This window comes from Columba livia, chromosome 1 (assembly GCF_036013475.1).
Source record: "Columba livia isolate bColLiv1 breed racing homer chromosome 1, bColLiv1.pat.W.v2, whole genome shotgun sequence".
NCBI classification, from domain to species: Eukaryota; Metazoa; Chordata; class Aves; order Columbiformes; family Columbidae; genus Columba; species Columba livia.
Window position 1 is genome coordinate 129,386,489 of NC_088602.1, and position 15,515 is coordinate 129,402,003.

Consider the following 15,515-nt stretch of genomic DNA (forward strand, 5'->3'; position numbering starts at 1 on the left):
GTTTCAGATGCAGAGGGACAACTTGGCACGAAAGAGCGACGGCGGAGGCGAGCCGAGCGCCGGACGCAAGTGGGTCTGTGCGTGGTGGGAGCAGGAAGCTGTGCTGTGTGGCTCTAGCTAACTTTGGTCGTTTCTCTCCTTTCTAGGCGTGAAGCAAAGTGGAAAGCTGGGTATCGGCAGCGCAGCTCCTCTGGCAAGGTTAGCACGGAGCCGTGGTAGGGGCGAGGAGGAGCGTGGGGCCAGGGTCTCGTTCAAAGAGCTACAGTTCTTTGTTTCTCGCCGTCTTAGGCGTCACAGGCGATGAGGGTTTGTGACCGCGCCCGCGCCACGACACGCTGACCGGACCGCCCTGGAACTCAGCAGGAGGTGGGTGTTGCGGAAGGGGTCGGCGTTTGCCCCGCGGCGCCGTGTGCCAGCGCGGCTTAGCGAGCGTGTGCTTTCTCGTGTTTCTGCAGGCGCTGAAGAGGAACCCGGCGACGCGGGAAGACGCCCGTTGGCACACGTGGCGTTTTCCTCTGCTGAAGATGGGTTCGGTCCCTCGGCCCTCTGAAAGCTAAGTGGAGGCGCGAGGGCTGGGAAGAGGCTGGGAATCGCAGGGACGGGGGGTTTAGCTCTGCTAAGGGCAAGGGCCGTCCAGGAACCGTGCCCTTGGCGCGGGTGAAGGGCCCGGGGACCTTTACCGTGCGATGCCAGCGTGTGCCGGGCAGGGCAGCTCCAGCCTGCGTCTGCGTTGTGGTGTAGTTCGGGACACCTGCCTTGCGCCTGTCAGACGATCCTGGGGTCTCGTTGCGTTCGAGGGGCACGGAAGGCATCTCGGGTGCCATCCCGGCATCTGGAACGCCGGTGCCGATCGGCGTAGCGCCGATTGGGCGCTGGTTTTCTGGTGTCGGCAGCCGAAAGCGTGGCGGGTTCTTGCCTTTCGGCCGCTTCTGGTCAGGGGTGTTTGTGGCGTTGTCCTGGGCTGTGCCGGCAGCTGTGCTCTCTACCCATCCAGTCTAAGGGACTGGCACTTCTTCCCAGCATCTTGAAGGTTTTAGGTCTTGGAGCAGCTTCTCGTATTTGCGCCGTCTCTGCGTGTTTGCGCCAGAGCTGCCCTCTCATAAGGGGCCGTGACGTTCGGCTCCTTTTTTTTCTGGGGTTGCAGTAGAGGCTCCTCGCCTCACCACTGCCTCCCCGCAGGTTATTTTTGCTGTTGCCGTCTCTGGTTCGGAGTCATTTTTGTTGTGGAGCATTTTTGGTGTTATTGCTGTCGGGTCGTCTATAATGTTGTGTGGAGCATCTGTCTAAGCACGTGCGCGTTTGGCTCGGAGCTGCTCTGCCCGGAGGTGTAGAGTTAGGAGCGGGCGGACTGAGTTTAGGAGTCCACGATTGATCTGTGGACATGTTATCCTGCGTAGGCAGAGGTTGTGCGGTCATCTGGGACGGAGTAGGCTTGGGCAGGGGAGCGGACAGTCCGTTCCCCAGTGGTCTTTGGGACTCAATTAGACCTTCTTGTGGGATTCCTGAATAGAAAGCAGACCTGTGGAATGGTCAAGCTGTTGATGAGCTCCTGGGTAACTTGTTGAATACCTTGGTTTCAGATGCAGAGGGACAACTTGGCACGAAAGAGCGACGGCGGAGGCGAGCCGAGCGCCGGACGCAAGTGGGTCTGTGCGTGGTGGGAGCAGGAAGCTGTGCTGTGTGGCTCTAGCTAACTTTGGTCGTTTCTCTCCTTTCTAGGCGTGAAGCAAAGTGGAAAGCTGGGTATCGGCAGCGCAGCTCCTCTGGCAAGGTGAGCACGGAGCCGTGGTAGGGGCGAGGAGGAGCGTGGGGCCAGGGTCTCGTTCAAAGAGCTACAGTTCTTTGTTTCTCGCCGTCTTAGGCGTCACAGGCGATGAGGGTTTGTGACCGCGCCCGCGCCACGACACGCTGACCGGACCGCCCTGGAACTCAGCAGGAGGTGGGTGTTGCGGAAGGGGTCGGCGTTTGCCCCGCGGCGCCGTGTGCCAGCGCGGCTTAGCGAGCGTGTGCTTTCTCGTGTTTCTGCAGGCGCTGAAGAGGAACCCGGCGACGCGGGAAGACGCCCGTTGGCACACGTGGCGTTTTCCTCTGCTGAAGATGGGTTCGGTCCCTCGGCCCTCTGAAAGCTAAGTGGAGGCGCGAGGGCTGGGAAGGGGCTGGGAATCGCAGGGACGGGGGGTTTAGCTCTGCTAAGGGCAAGGGCCGTCCAGGAACCGTGCCCTTGGCGCGGGTGAAGGGCCCGGGGACCTTTACCGTGCGATGCCAGCGTGTGCCGGGCAGGGCAGCTCCAGCCTGCGTCTGCGTTGTGGTGTAGTTCGGGACGCCTGCCTTGCGCCTGTCAGACGATCCTGGGGTCTCGTTGCGTTCGAGGGGCACGAAAGGCATCTCGGGTGCCATCCCGGCATCTGGAACGCCGGTGCCGATCGGCGTAGCGCCGATTGGGCGCTGGTTTTCTGGTGTCGGCAGCCGAAAGCGTGGCGGGTTCTTGCCTTTCGGCCGCTTCTGGTCAGGGGTGTTTGTGGCGTTGTCCTGGGCTGTGCCGGCAGCTGTGCTCTCTACCCATCCAGTCTAAGGGACTGGCACTTCTTCCCAGCATCTTGAAGGTTTTAGGTCTTGTAGCAGCTTCTCAGATTTGCGCCGTCTCTGCGTGTTTGCGCCAGAGCTGCCCTCTCGTAAGGGGCCGTGACGTTCGGCTCCTTTTTTTTCTGGGGTTGCAGTAGAGGCTCCTCGCCTCACCACTGCCTCCCCGCAGGTTATTTTTGCTGTTGCCGTCTCTGGTTCGGAGTCATTTTTGTTGTGGAGCATTTTTGGTGTTATTGCTGTGGGGTCGTCTATAATGTTGCGTGGAGCATCTGTCTAAGCACGTGCGCGTTTGGCTCGGAGCTGCTCTGCCCGGAGGTGTAGAGTTAGGAGCGGGCGGACTGAGTTTAGGAGTCCACGATTGATCTGTGGACATGTTATCCTGCGTAGGCAGAGGTTGTGCGGTCATCTGGGACGGAGTAGGCTTGGGCAGGGGAGCGGACAGTCCGTTCCCCAGTGGTCTTTGGGACTCAATTAGACCTTCTTGTGGGATTCCTGAATAGAAAGCAGACCTGTGGAATGGTCAAGCTGTTGATGAGCTCCTGGGTAACTTGTTGAATACCTTGGTTTCAGATGCAGAGGGACAACTTGGCACGAAAGAGCGACGGCGGAGGCGAGCCGAGCGCCGGAAGCAAGTGGGTCTGTGCGTGGTGGGAGCAGGAAGCTGTGCTGTGTGGCTCTAGCTAACTTTGGTCGTTTCTCTCCTTTCTAGGCGTGAAGCAAAGTGGAAAGCTGGGTATCGGCAGCGCAGCTCCTCTGGCAAGGTGAGCACGGAGCCGTGGTAGGGGCGAGGAGGAGCGTGGGGCCAGGGTCTCGTTCAAAGAGCTACAGTTCTTTGTTTCTCGCCGTCTTAGGCGTCACAGGCGAGGAGGGTTTGTGACCGCGCCCGCGCCACGACACGCTGACCGGACCGCCCTGGAACTCAGCAGGAGGTGGGTGTTGCGGAAGGGGTCGGCGTTTGCCCCGCGGCGCCGTGTGCCAGCGCGGCTTAGCGAGCGTGTGCTTTCTCGTGTTTCTGCAGGCGCTGAAGAGGAACCCGGCGACGCGGGAAGACGCCCGTTGGCACACGTGGCGTTTTCCTCTGCTGAAGATGGGTTCGGTCCCTCGGCCCTCTGAAAGCTAAGTGGAGGCGCGAGGGCTGGGAAGGGGCTGGGAATCGCAGGGACGGGGGGTTTAGCTCTGCTAAGGGCAAGGGCCGTCCAGGAACCGTGCCCTTGGCGCGGGTGAAGGGCCCGGGGACCTTTACCGTGCGATGCCAGCGTGTGCCGGGCAGGGCAGCTCCAGCCTGCGTCTGCGTTGTGGTGTAGTTCGGGACGCCTGCCTTGCGCCTGTCAGACGATCCTGGGGTCTCGTTGCGTTCGAGGGGCACGAAAGGCATCTCGGGTGCCATCCCGGCATCTGGAACGCCGGTGCCGATCGGCGTAGCGCCGATTGGGCGCTGGTTTTCTGGTGTCGGCAGCCGAAAGCGTGGCGGGTTCTTGCCTTTCGGCCGCTTCTGGTCAGGGGTGTTTGTGGCGTTGTCCTGGGCTGTGCCGGCAGCTGTGCTCTCTACCCATCCAGTCTAAGGGACTGGCACTTCTTCCCAGCATCTTGAAGGTTTTAGGTCTTGTAGCAGCTTCTCAGATTTGCGCCGTCTCTGCGTGTTTGCGCCAGAGCTGCCCTCTCGTAAGGGGCCGTGACGTTCGGCTCCTTTTTTTTCTGGGGTTGCAGTAGAGGCTCCTCGCCTCACCACTGCCTCCCCGCAGGTTATTTTTGCTGTTGCCGTCTCTGGTTCGGAGTCATTTTTGTTGTGGAGCATTTTTGGTGTTATTGCTGTGGGGTCGTCTATAATGTTGCGTGGAGCATCTGTCTAAGCACGTGCGCGTTTGGCTCGGAGCTGCTCTGCCCGGAGGTGTAGAGTTAGGAGCGGGCGGACTGAGTTTAGGAGTCCACGATTGATCTGTGGACATGTTATCCTGCGTAGGCAGAGGTTGTGCGGTCATCTGGGACGGAGTAGGCTTGGGCAGGGGAGCGGACAGTCCGTTCCCCAGTGGTCTTTGGGACTCAATTAGACCTTCTTGTGGGATTCCTGAATAGAAAGCAGACCTGTGGAATGGTCAAGCTGTTGATGAGCTCCTGGGTAACTTGTTGAATACCTTGGTTTCAGATGCAGAGGGACAACTTGGCACGAAAGAGCGACGGCGGAGGCGAGCCGAGCGCCGGAAGCAAGTGGGTCTGTGCGTGGTGGGAGCAGGAAGCTGTGCTGTGTGGCTCTAGCTAACTTTGGTCGTTTCTCTCCTTTCTAGGCGTGAAGCAAAGTGGAAAGCTGGGTATCGGCAGCGCAGCTCCTCTGGCAAGGTGAGCACGGAGCCGTGGTAGGGGCGAGGAGGAGCGTGGGGCCAGGGTCTCGTTCAAAGAGCTACAGTTCTTTGTTTCTCGCCGTCTTAGGCGTCACAGGCGAGGAGGGTTTGTGACCGCGCCCGCGCCACGACACGCTGACCGGACCGCCCTGGAACTCAGCAGGAGGTGGGTGTTGCGGAAGGGGTCGGCGTTTGCCCCGCGGCGCCGTGTGCCAGCGCGGCTTAGCGAGCGTGTGCTTTCTCGTGTTTCTGCAGGCGCTGAAGAGGAACCCGGCGACGCGGGAAGACGCCCGTTGGCACACGTGGCGTTTTCCTCTGCTGAAGATGGGTTCGGTCCCTCGGCCCTCTGAAAGCTAAGTGGAGGCGCGAGGGCTGGGAAGGGGCTGGGAATCGCAGGGACGGGGGGTTTAGCTCTGCTAAGGGCAAGGGCCGTCCAGGAACCGTGCCCTTGGCGCGGGTGAAGGGCCCGGGGACCTTTACCGTGCGATGCCAGCGTGTGCCGGGCAGGGCAGCTCCAGCCTGCGTCTGCGTTGTGGTGTAGTTCGGGACGCCTGCCTTGCGCCTGTCAGACGATCCTGGGGTCTCGTTGCGTTCGAGGGGCACGAAAGGCATCTCGGGTGCCATCCCGGCATCTGGAACGCCGGTGCCGATCGGCGTAGCGCCGATTGGGCGCTGGTTTTCTGGTGTCGGCAGCCGAAAGCGTGGCGGGTTCTTGCCTTTCGGCCGCTTCTGGTCAGGGGTGTTTGTGGCGTTGTCCTGGGCTGTGCCGGCAGCTGTGCTCTCTACCCATCCAGTCTAAGGGACTGGCACTTCTTCCCAGCATCTTGAAGGTTTTAGGTCTTGTAGCAGCTTCTCAGATTTGCGCCGTCTCTGCGTGTTTGCGCCAGAGCTGCCCTCTCGTAAGGGGCCGTGACGTTCGGCTCCTTTTTTTTCTGGGGTTGCAGTAGAGGCTCCTCGCCTCACCACTGCCTCCCCGCAGGTTATTTTTGCTGTTGCCGTCTCTGGTTCGGAGTCATTTTTGTTGTGGAGCATTTTTGGTGTTATTGCTGTCGGGTCGTCTATAATGTTGTGTGGAGCATCTGTCTAAGCACGTGCGCGTTTGGCTCGGAGCTGCTCTGCCCGGAGGTGTAGAGTTAGGAGCGGGCGGACTGAGTTTAGGAGTCCACGATTGATCTGTGGACATGTTATCCTGCGTAGGCAGAGGTTGTGCGGTCATCTGGGACGGAGTAGCCGTGGGCAGGGGAGCGGACAGTCCGTTCCCCAGTGGTCTTTGGGACTCAATTAGACCTTCTTGTGGGATTCCTGAATAGAAAGCAGACCTGTGGAATGGTCAAGCTGTTGATGAGCTCCTGGGTAACTTGTTGAATACCTTGGTTTCAGATGCAGAGGGACAACTTGGCACGAAAGAGCGACGGAGGAGGCGAGCCGAGCGCCGGAAGCAAGTGGGTCTGTGCGTGGTGGGAGCAGGAAGCTGTGCTGTGTGGCTCTAGCTAAGTTTGGTCGTTTCTCTCCTTTCTAGGCGTGAAGCAAAGTGGAAAGCTGGGTATCGGCAGCGCAGCTCCTCTGGCAAGGTGAGCACGGAGCCGTGGTAGGGGCGAGGAGGAGCGTGGGGCCAGGGTTTCGTTCAAAGAGCTACAGTTCTTTGTTTCTCGCCGTCTTAGGCGTCACAGGCGATGAGGGTTTGTGAACGCGCCCGCGCCATGACACGCTGACCGGACCGCCCTGGAACTCAGCAGGAGGTGGGTGTTGCGGAAGGGGTCGGCGTTTGCCTCGCGGCGCCGTGTGCCAGCGCGGCTTAGCGAGCGTGTGCTTTCTCGTGTTTCTGCAGGCGCTGAAGAGGAACCCGGCGACGCGGGAAGACGCCCGTTGGCACACGTGGCGTTTTCCTCTGCTGAAGATGGGTTCGGTCCCTCGGCCCTCTGAAAGCTAAGTGGAGGCGCGAGGGCTGGGAAGGGGCTGGGAATCGCAGGGACGGGGGGTTTAGCTCTGCTAAGGGCAAGGGCCGTCCAGGAACCGTGCCCTTGGCGCGGGTGAAAGGCCCGGGGACCTTTACCGTGCGATGCCAGCGTGTGCCGGGCAGGGCAGCTCCAGCCTGCGTCTGCGTAGTGGTGTAGTTCGGGACGCCTGCCTTGCGCCTGTCAGACGATCCTGGGGTCTCGTTGCGTTCGAGGGGCACGAAAGGCATCTCGGGTGCCATCCCAGCATCTGGAAAGCCGCTGCCGCTCGCCGTAGCGCCGATTTGGCGCTGGTTTTCGGTGTCGGCAGCTGAAAGCGTGGCGGGTTCTTGCCTTTCGGCCGCTTCTGGTCAGGGGTGTTTGTGGCGTTGTCCTGGGCTGTGCCGGCAGCTGTGCTCTCTACCCATCCAGTCTAAGGGACTGGCACTTCTTCCCAGCATCTTGAAGGTTTTAGGTCTTGGAGCAGCTTCTCAGATTTGCGCCGTCTCTGCGTGTTTGCGCCAGAGCTGCCCTCTCGTAAGGGGCCGTGACGTTCGGCTCCTTTTTTTTCTGGGGTTGCAGTAGAGGCTCCTCGCCTCACCACTGCCTCCCCGCAGGTTATTTTTGCTGTTGCCGTCTCTGGTTCGGAGTCATTTTTGTTGTGGAGCATTTTTGGTGTTATTGCTGTGGGGTCGTCTATAATGTTGTGTGGAGCGTCTGTCTAAGCACGTGCGCGTTTGGCTCGGAGCTGCTCTGCCCGGAGGTGTAGAGTTAGGAGCGGGCGGACTGAGTTTAGGAGTCCACGATTGATCTGTGGACATGTTATCCTGCGTAGGCAGAGGTTGTGCGGTCATCTGGGACGGAGTAGCCGTGGGCAGGGGAGCGGACAGTCCGTTCCCCAGTGGTCTTTGGGACTCAATTAGACCTTCTTGTGGGATTCCTGAATAGAAAGCAGACCTGTGGAATGGTCAAGCTGTTGATGAGCTCCTGGGTAACTTGTTGAATACCTTGGTTTCAGATGCAGAGGGACAACTTGGCACGAAAGAGCGACGGAGGAGGCGAGCCGAGCGCCGGAAGCAAGTGGGTCTGTGCGTGGTGGGAGCAGGAAGCTGTGCTGTGTGGCTCTAGCTAAGTTTGGTCATTTCTCTCCTTTCTAGGTGTGAAGCAAAGTGGAAAGCTGGGTATCGGCAGCGCAGCTCCTCTGGCAAGGTGAGCACGGAGCCGTGGTAGGGGCGAGGAGGAGCGTGGGGCCAGGGTTTCGTTCAAAGAGCTACAGTTCTTTGTTTCTCGCCGTCTTAGGCGTCACAGGCGATGAGGGTTTGTGACCGCGCCCGCGCCACGACACGCTGACCGGACCGCCCTGGAACTCAGCAGGAGGTGGGTGTTGCGGAAGGGGTCGGCGTTTGCCCCGCGGCGCCGTGTGCCAGCGCGGCTTAGCGAGCGTGTGCTTTTTCATGTTTCTGCAGGCGCTGAAGAGGAACCCGGCGACGCGGGAAGACGCCCGTTGGCACACGTGGCGTTTTCCTCTGCTGAAGATGGGTTCGGTCCCTCGGCCCTCTGAAAGCTAAGTGGAGGCGCGAGGGCTGGGAAGGGGCTGGGAATCGCAGGGACGGGGGGTTTAGCTCTGCTAAGGGCAAGGGCCGTCCAGGAACCGTGCCCTTGGCGCGGGTGAAGGGCCCGGGGACCTTTACCGTGCGATGCCAGCGTGTGCCGGGCAGGGCAGCTCCAGCCTGCGTCTGCGTTGTGGTGTAGTTCGGGACGCCTGCCTTGCGCCTGTCAGACGATCCTGGGGTCTCGTTGCGTTCAAGGGGCACGAAAGGCATCTCGGGTGCCATCCCGGCATCTGGAACGCCGGTGCCGATCGCCGTAGCGCCGATTGGGCGCTGGTTTTCTGGTGTCGGCAGCCGAAAGCGTGGCGGGTTCTTGCCTTTCGGCCGCTTCTGGTCAGGGGTGTTTGTGGCGTTGTCCTGGGCTGTGCCGGCAGCTGTGCTCTCTACCCATCCAGTCTAAGGGACTGGCACTTCTTCCCAGCATCTTGAAGGTTTTAGGTCTTGTAGCAGCTTCTCAGATTTGCGCCGTCTCTGCGTGTTTGCGCCAGAGCTGCCCTCTCGTAAGGGGCCGTGACGTTCGGCTCCTTTTTTTTCTGGGGTTGCAGTAGAGGCTCCTCGCCTCACCACTGCCTCCCCGCAGGTTATTTTTGCTGTTGCCGTCTCTGGTTCGGAGTCATTTTTGTTGTGGAGCATTTTTGGTGTTATTGCTGTGGGGTCGTCTATAATGTTGTGTGGAGCGTCTGTCTAAGCACGTGCGCGTTTGGCTCGGAGCTGCTCTGCCCGGAGGTGTAGAGTTAGGAGCGGGCGGACTGAGTTTAGGAGTCCACGATTGATCTGTGGACATGTTATCCTGCGTAGGCAGAGGTTGTGCGGTCATCTGGGACGGAGTAGCCGTGGGCAGGGGAGCGGACAGTCCGTTCCCCAGTGGTCTTTGGGACTCAATTAGACCTTCTTGTGGGATTCCTGAATAGAAAGCAGACCTGTGGAATGGTCAAGCTGTTGATGAGCTCCTGGGTAACTTGTTGAATACCTTGGTTTCAGATGCAGAGGTACAACTTGGCACGAAAGAGCGACGGCGGAGGCGAGCCGAGCGCCGGAAGCAAGTGGGTCTGTGCGTGGTGGGAGCAGGAAGCTGTGCTGTGTGGCTCTAGCTAAGTTTGGTCGTTTCTCTCCTTTCTAGGCGTGAAGCAAAGTGGAAAGCTGGGTATCGGCAGCGCAGCTCCTCTGGCAAGGTGAGCACGGAGCCGTGGTAGGGGCGAGGAGGAGCGTGGGGCCAGGGTTTCGTTCAAAGAGCTACAGTTCTTTGTTTCTCGCCGTCTTAGGCGTCACAGGCGATGAGGGTTTGTGACCGCGCCCGCGCCACGACACGCTGACCGGACCGCCCTGGAACTCAGCAGGAGGTGGGTGTTGCGGAAGGGGTCGGCGTTTGCCCCGCGGCGCCGTGTGCCAGCGCGGCTTAGCGAGCGTGTGCTTTCTCGTGTTTCTGCAGGCGCTGAAGAGGAACCCGGCGACGCGGGAAGACGCCCGTTGGCACACGTGGCGTTTTCCTCTGCTGAAGATGGGTTCGGTCCCTCGGCCCTCTGAAAGCTAAGTGGAGGCGCGAGGGCTGGGAAGGGGCTGGGAATCGCAGGGACGGGGGGTTTAGCTCTGCTAAGGGCAAGGGCCGTCCAGGAACCGTGCCCTTGGCGCGGGTGAAGGGCCCGGGGACCTTTACCGTGCGATGCCAGCGTGTGCCGGGCAGGGCAGCTCCAGCCTGCGTGTGCGTTGTGGTGTAGTTCGGGACGCCTGCCTTGCGCCTGTCAGACGATCCTGAGGTCTCGTTGCGTTCGAGGGGCACGAAAGGCATCTAGGGTGCCATCCCGGCATCTGGAACGCCTCTGCCGATCGGCGTAGCACCGATTTGGCGCTGGTTTTCTGGTGTCGGCAGCCGGAAGCGTGGCGGGTTCTTGCCTTTCGGCCGCTTCTGGTCAGGGGTGTTTGTGGCGTTGTCCTGGGCTGTGCCGGCAGCTGTGCTCTCTACCCATCCAGTCTAAGGGACTGGCACTTCTTCCCAGCATCTTGAAGGTTTTAGGTCTTGTAGCAGCTTCTCGTATTTGCGCCGTCTCTGCGTATTTGCGCCAGAGCTGCCCTCTCATAAGGGGCCGTGACATTCGGCTCCTTTTTTTTCTGGGGTTGCAGTAGAGGCTCCTCGCCTCACCACTGCCTCCCCGCAGGTTATTTTTGCTGTTGCCGTCTCTGGTTCGGAGTCATTTTTGTTGTGGAGCATTTTTGGTGTTATTGCTGTCGGGTCGTCTATAATGTTGTGTGGAGCATCTGTCTAAGCACGTGCGCGTTTGGCTCGGAGCTGCTCTGCCCGGAGGTGTAGAGTTAGGAGCGGGCGGACTGAGTTTAGGAGTCCACGATTGATCTGTGGACATGTTATCCTGCGTAGGCAGAGGTTGTGCTGTCATCTGGGACGGAGTAGCCGTGGGCAGGGGAGCGGACAGTCCGTTCCCCAGTGGTCTTTGGGACTCAATTAGACCTTCTTGTGGGATTCCTGAATAGAAAGCAGACCTGTGGAATGGTCAAGCTGTTGATGAGCTCCTGGGTAACTTGTTGAATACCTTGGTTTCAGATGCAGAGGGACAACTTGGCACGAAAGAGCGACTGAGCTGGTGAGCCGAGCGCCGGACGCAAGTGGGTCTGTGCGTGGTGGGAGCAGGAAGCTGTGCTGTGTGGCTCTAGCTAAGTTTGGTCATTTCTCTCCTTTCTAGGTGTGAAGCAAAGTGGAAAGCTGGGTATCGGCAGCGCAGCTCCTCTGGCAAGGTGAGCACGAAGCCGTGGTAGGGGCGAGGAGGAGCGTGGGGCCAGGGTTTCGTTCAAAGAGCTACAGTTCTTTGTTTCTCGCCGTCTTAGGCGTCACAGGCGATGAGGGTTTGTGACCGCGCCCGCGCCACGACACGCTGACCGGACCGCCCTGGAACTCAGCAGGAGGTGGGTGTTGCGGAAGGGGTCGGCGTTTGCCCCGCGGCGCCGTGTGCCAGCGCGGCTTAGCGAGCGTGTGCTTTTTCATGTTTCTGCAGGCGCTGAAGAGGAACCCGGCGACGCGGGAAGACGCCCGTTGGCACACGTGGCGTTTTCCTCTGCTGAAGATGGGTTCGGTCCCTCGGCCCTCTGAAAGCTAAGTGGAGGCGCGAGGGCTGGGAAGGGGCTGGGAATCGCAGGGACGGGGGGTTTAGCTCTGCTAAGGGCAAGGGCCGTCCAGGAACCGTGCCCTTGGCGCGGGTGAAGGGCCCGGGGACCTTTACCGTGTGATGCCAGCGTGTGCCGGGCAGGGCAGCTCCAGCCTGCGTCTGCATTGTGGTGTAGTTCAGGAAGCCTGCCTTGCGCCTATCAGATGATCCTGGGGTCTCGTTGCGTTCGAGGGGCACGAAAGGCATCTCGGGTGCCATCCCGGCATCTGGAACGCCGGTGCCGATCGGCGTAGCGCCGATTGGGTGCTGGTTTTTTGGTGTCGGCAGCCGAAAGCGTGGCGGGTTCTTGCCTTTCGGCCGCTTCTGGTCAGGGGTGTTTGTGGCGTTGTCCTGGGCTGTGCCGGCAGCTGTGCTCTCTACCCATGCAGTCTAAGGGACTGGCACTTCTTCCCAGCATCTTGAAGGTTTTAGGTCTTGCAGCAGCTTCTCAGATTTGCGCCGTCTCTGCGTGTTTGCGCCAGAGCTGCCCTCTCGTAAGGGGCCGTGACGTTCGGCTCCTTTTTTTTCTGGGGTTGCAGTAGAGGCTCCTCGCCTCACCACTGCCTCCCCGCAGGTTATTTTTGCTGTTGCCGTCTCTGGTTCGGAGTCATTTTTGTTGTGGAGCATTTTTGGTGTTATTGCTGTGGGGTCGTCTATAATGTTGTGTGGAGCGTCTGTCTAAGCACGTGCGCGTTTGGCTCGGAGCTGCTCTGCCCGGAGGTGTAGAGTTAGGAGCGGGCGGACTGAGTTTAGGAGTCCACGATTGATCTGTGGACATGTTATCCTGCGTAGGCAGAGGTTGTGCGGTCATCTGGGACGGAGTAGCCGTGGGCAGGGGAGCGGACAGTCCGTTCCCCAGTGGTCTTTGGGACTCAATTAGACCTTCTTGTGGGATTCCTGAATAGAAAGCAGACCTGTGGAATGGTCAAGCTGTTGATGAGCTCCTGGGTAACTTGTTGAATACCTTGGTTTCAGATGCAGAGGGACAACTTGGCACGAAAGAGCGACGGAGGAGGCGAGCCGAGCGCCGGAAGCAAGTGGGTCTGTGCGTGGTGGGAGCAGGAAGCTGTGCTGTGTGGCTCTAGCTAAGTTTGGTCATTTCTCTCCTTTCTAGGTGTGAAGCAAAGTGGAAAGCTGGGTATCGGCAGCGCAGCTCCTCTGGCAAGGTGAGCACGGAGCCGTGGTAGGGGCGAGGAGGAGCGTGGGGCCAGGGTTTCGTTCAAAGAGCTACAGTTCTTTGTTTCTCGCCGTCTTAGGCGTCACAGGCGATGAGGGTTTGTGACCGCGCCCGCGCCACGACACGCTGACCGGACCGCCCTGGAACTCAGCAGGAGGTGGGTGTTGCGGAAGGGGTCGGCGTTTGCCCCGCGGCGCCGTGTGCCAGCGCGGCTTAGCGAGCGTGTGCTTTTTCATGTTTCTGCAGGCGCTGAAGAGGAACCCGGCGACGCGGGAAGACGCCCGTTGGCACACGTGGCGTTTTCCTCTGCTGAAGATGGGTTCGGTCCCTCGGCCCTCTGAAAGCTAAGTGGAGGCGCGAGGGCTGGGAAGGGGCTGGGAATCGCAGGGACGGGGGGTTTAGCTCTGCTAAGGGCAAGGGCCGTCCAGGAACCGTGCCCTTGGCGCGGGTGAAGGGCCCGGGGACCTTTACCGTGCGATGCCAGCGTGTGCCGGGCAGGGCAGCTCCAGCCTGCGTCTGCGTTGTGGTGTAGTTCGGGACGCCTGCCTTGCGCCTGTCAGACGATCCTGGGGTCTCGTTGCGTTCAAGGGGCACGAAAGGCATCTCGGGTGCCATCCCGGCATCTGGAACGCCGGTGCCGATCGCCGTAGCGCCGATTGGGCGCTGGTTTTCTGGTGTCGGCAGCCGAAAGCGTGGCGGGTTCTTGCCTTTCGGCCGCTTCTGGTCAGGGGTGTTTGTGGCGTTGTCCTGGGCTGTGCCGGCAGCTGTGCTCTCTACCCATGCAGTCTAAGGGACTGGCACTTCTTCCCAGCATCTTGAAGGTTTTAGGTCTTGTAGCAGCTTCTCAGATTTGCGCCGTCTCTGCGTGTTTGCGCCAGAGCTGCCCTCTCGTAAGGGGCCGTGACGTTCGGCTCCTTTTTTTTCTGGGGTTGCAGTAGAGGCTCCTCGCCTCACCACTGCCTCCCCGCAGGTTATTTTTGCTGTTGCCGTCTCTGGTTCGGAGTCATTTTTGTTGTGGAGCATTTTTGGTGTTATTGCTGTCGGGTCGTCTATAATGTTGTGTGGAGCGTCTGTCTAAGCACGTGCGCGTTTGGCTCGGAGCTGCTCTGCCCGGAGGTGTAGAGTTAGGAGCGGGCGGACTGAGTTTAGGAGTCCACGATTGATCTGTGGACATGTTATCCTGCGTAGGCAGAGGTTGTGCGGTCATCTGGGACGGAGTAGCCGTGGGCAGGGGAGCGGACAGTCCGTTCCCCAGTGGTCTTTGGGACTCAATTAGACCTTCTTGTGGGATTCCTGAATAGAAAGCAGACCTGTGGAATGGTCAAGCTGTTGATGAGCTCCTGGGTAACTTGTTGAATACCTTGGTTTCAGATGCAGAGGGACAACTTGGCACGAAAGAGCGACGGAGGAGGCGAGCCGAGCGCCGGAAGCAAGTGGGTCTGTGCGTGGTGGGAGCAGGAAGCTGTGCTGTGTGGCTCTAGCTAAGTTTGGTCATTTCTCTCCTTTCTAGGTGTGAAGCAAAGTGGAAAGCTGGGTATCGGCAGCGCAGCTCCTCTGGCAAGGTGAGCACGGAGCCGTGGTAGGGGCGAGGAGGAGCGTGGGGCCAGGGTTTCGTTCAAAGAGCTACAGTTCTTTGTTTCTCGCCGTCTTAGGCGTCACAGGCGATGAGGGTTTGTGACCGCGCCCGCGCCACGACACGCTGACCGGACCGCCCTGGAACTCAGCAGGAGGTGGGTGTTGCGGAAGGGGTCGGCGTTTGCCCCGCGGCGCCGTGTGCCAGCGCGGCTTAGCGAGCGTGTGCTTTTTCATGTTTCTGCAGGCGCTGAAGAGGAACCCGGCGACGCGGGAAGACGCCCGTTGGCACACGTGGCGTTTTCCTCTGCTGAAGATGGGTTCGGTCCCTCGGCCCTCTGAAAGCTAAGTGGAGGCGCGAGGGCTGGGAAGGGGCTGGGAATCGCAGGGACGGGGGGTTTAGCTCTGCTAAGGGCAAGGGCCGTCCAGGAACCGTGCCCTTGGCGCGGGTGAAGGGCCCGGGGACCTTTACCGTGCGATGCCAGCGTGTGCCGGGCAGGGCAGCTCCAGCCTGCGTCTGCGTTGTGGTGTAGTTCGGGACGCCTGCCTTGCGCCTGTCAGACGATCCTGGGGTCTCGTTGCGTTCAAGGGGCACGAAAGGCATCTCGGGTGCCATCCCGGCATCTGGAACGCCGGTGCCGATCGCCGTAGCGCCGATTGGGCGCTGGTTTTCTGGTGTCGGCAGCCGAAAGCGTGGCGGGTTCTTGCCTTTCGGCCGCTTCTGGTCAGGGGTGTTTGTGGCGTTGTCCTGGGCTGTGCCGGCAGCTGTGCTCTCTACCCATGCAGTCTAAGGGACTGGCACTTCTTCCCAGCATCTTGAAGGTTTTAGGTCTTGTAGCAGCTTCTCGTATTTGCGCCGTCTCTGCGTGTTTGCGCCAGAGCTGCCCTCTCATAAGGGGCCGTGACGTTCGGCTCCTTTTTTTTCTGGGGTTGCAGTAGAGGCTCCTCGCCTCACCACTGCCTCCCCGCAGGTTATTTTTGCTGTTGCCGTCTCTGGTTCGGAGTCATTTTTGTTGTGGAGCATTTTTGGTGTTATTGCTGTCGGGTCGTCTATAATGTTGTGTGGAGCATCTGTCTAAGCACGTGCGCGTTTGGCTCGGAGCTGCTCTGCCCGGAGGTGTAGAGTTAGGAGCGGGCGGACTGAGTTTAGG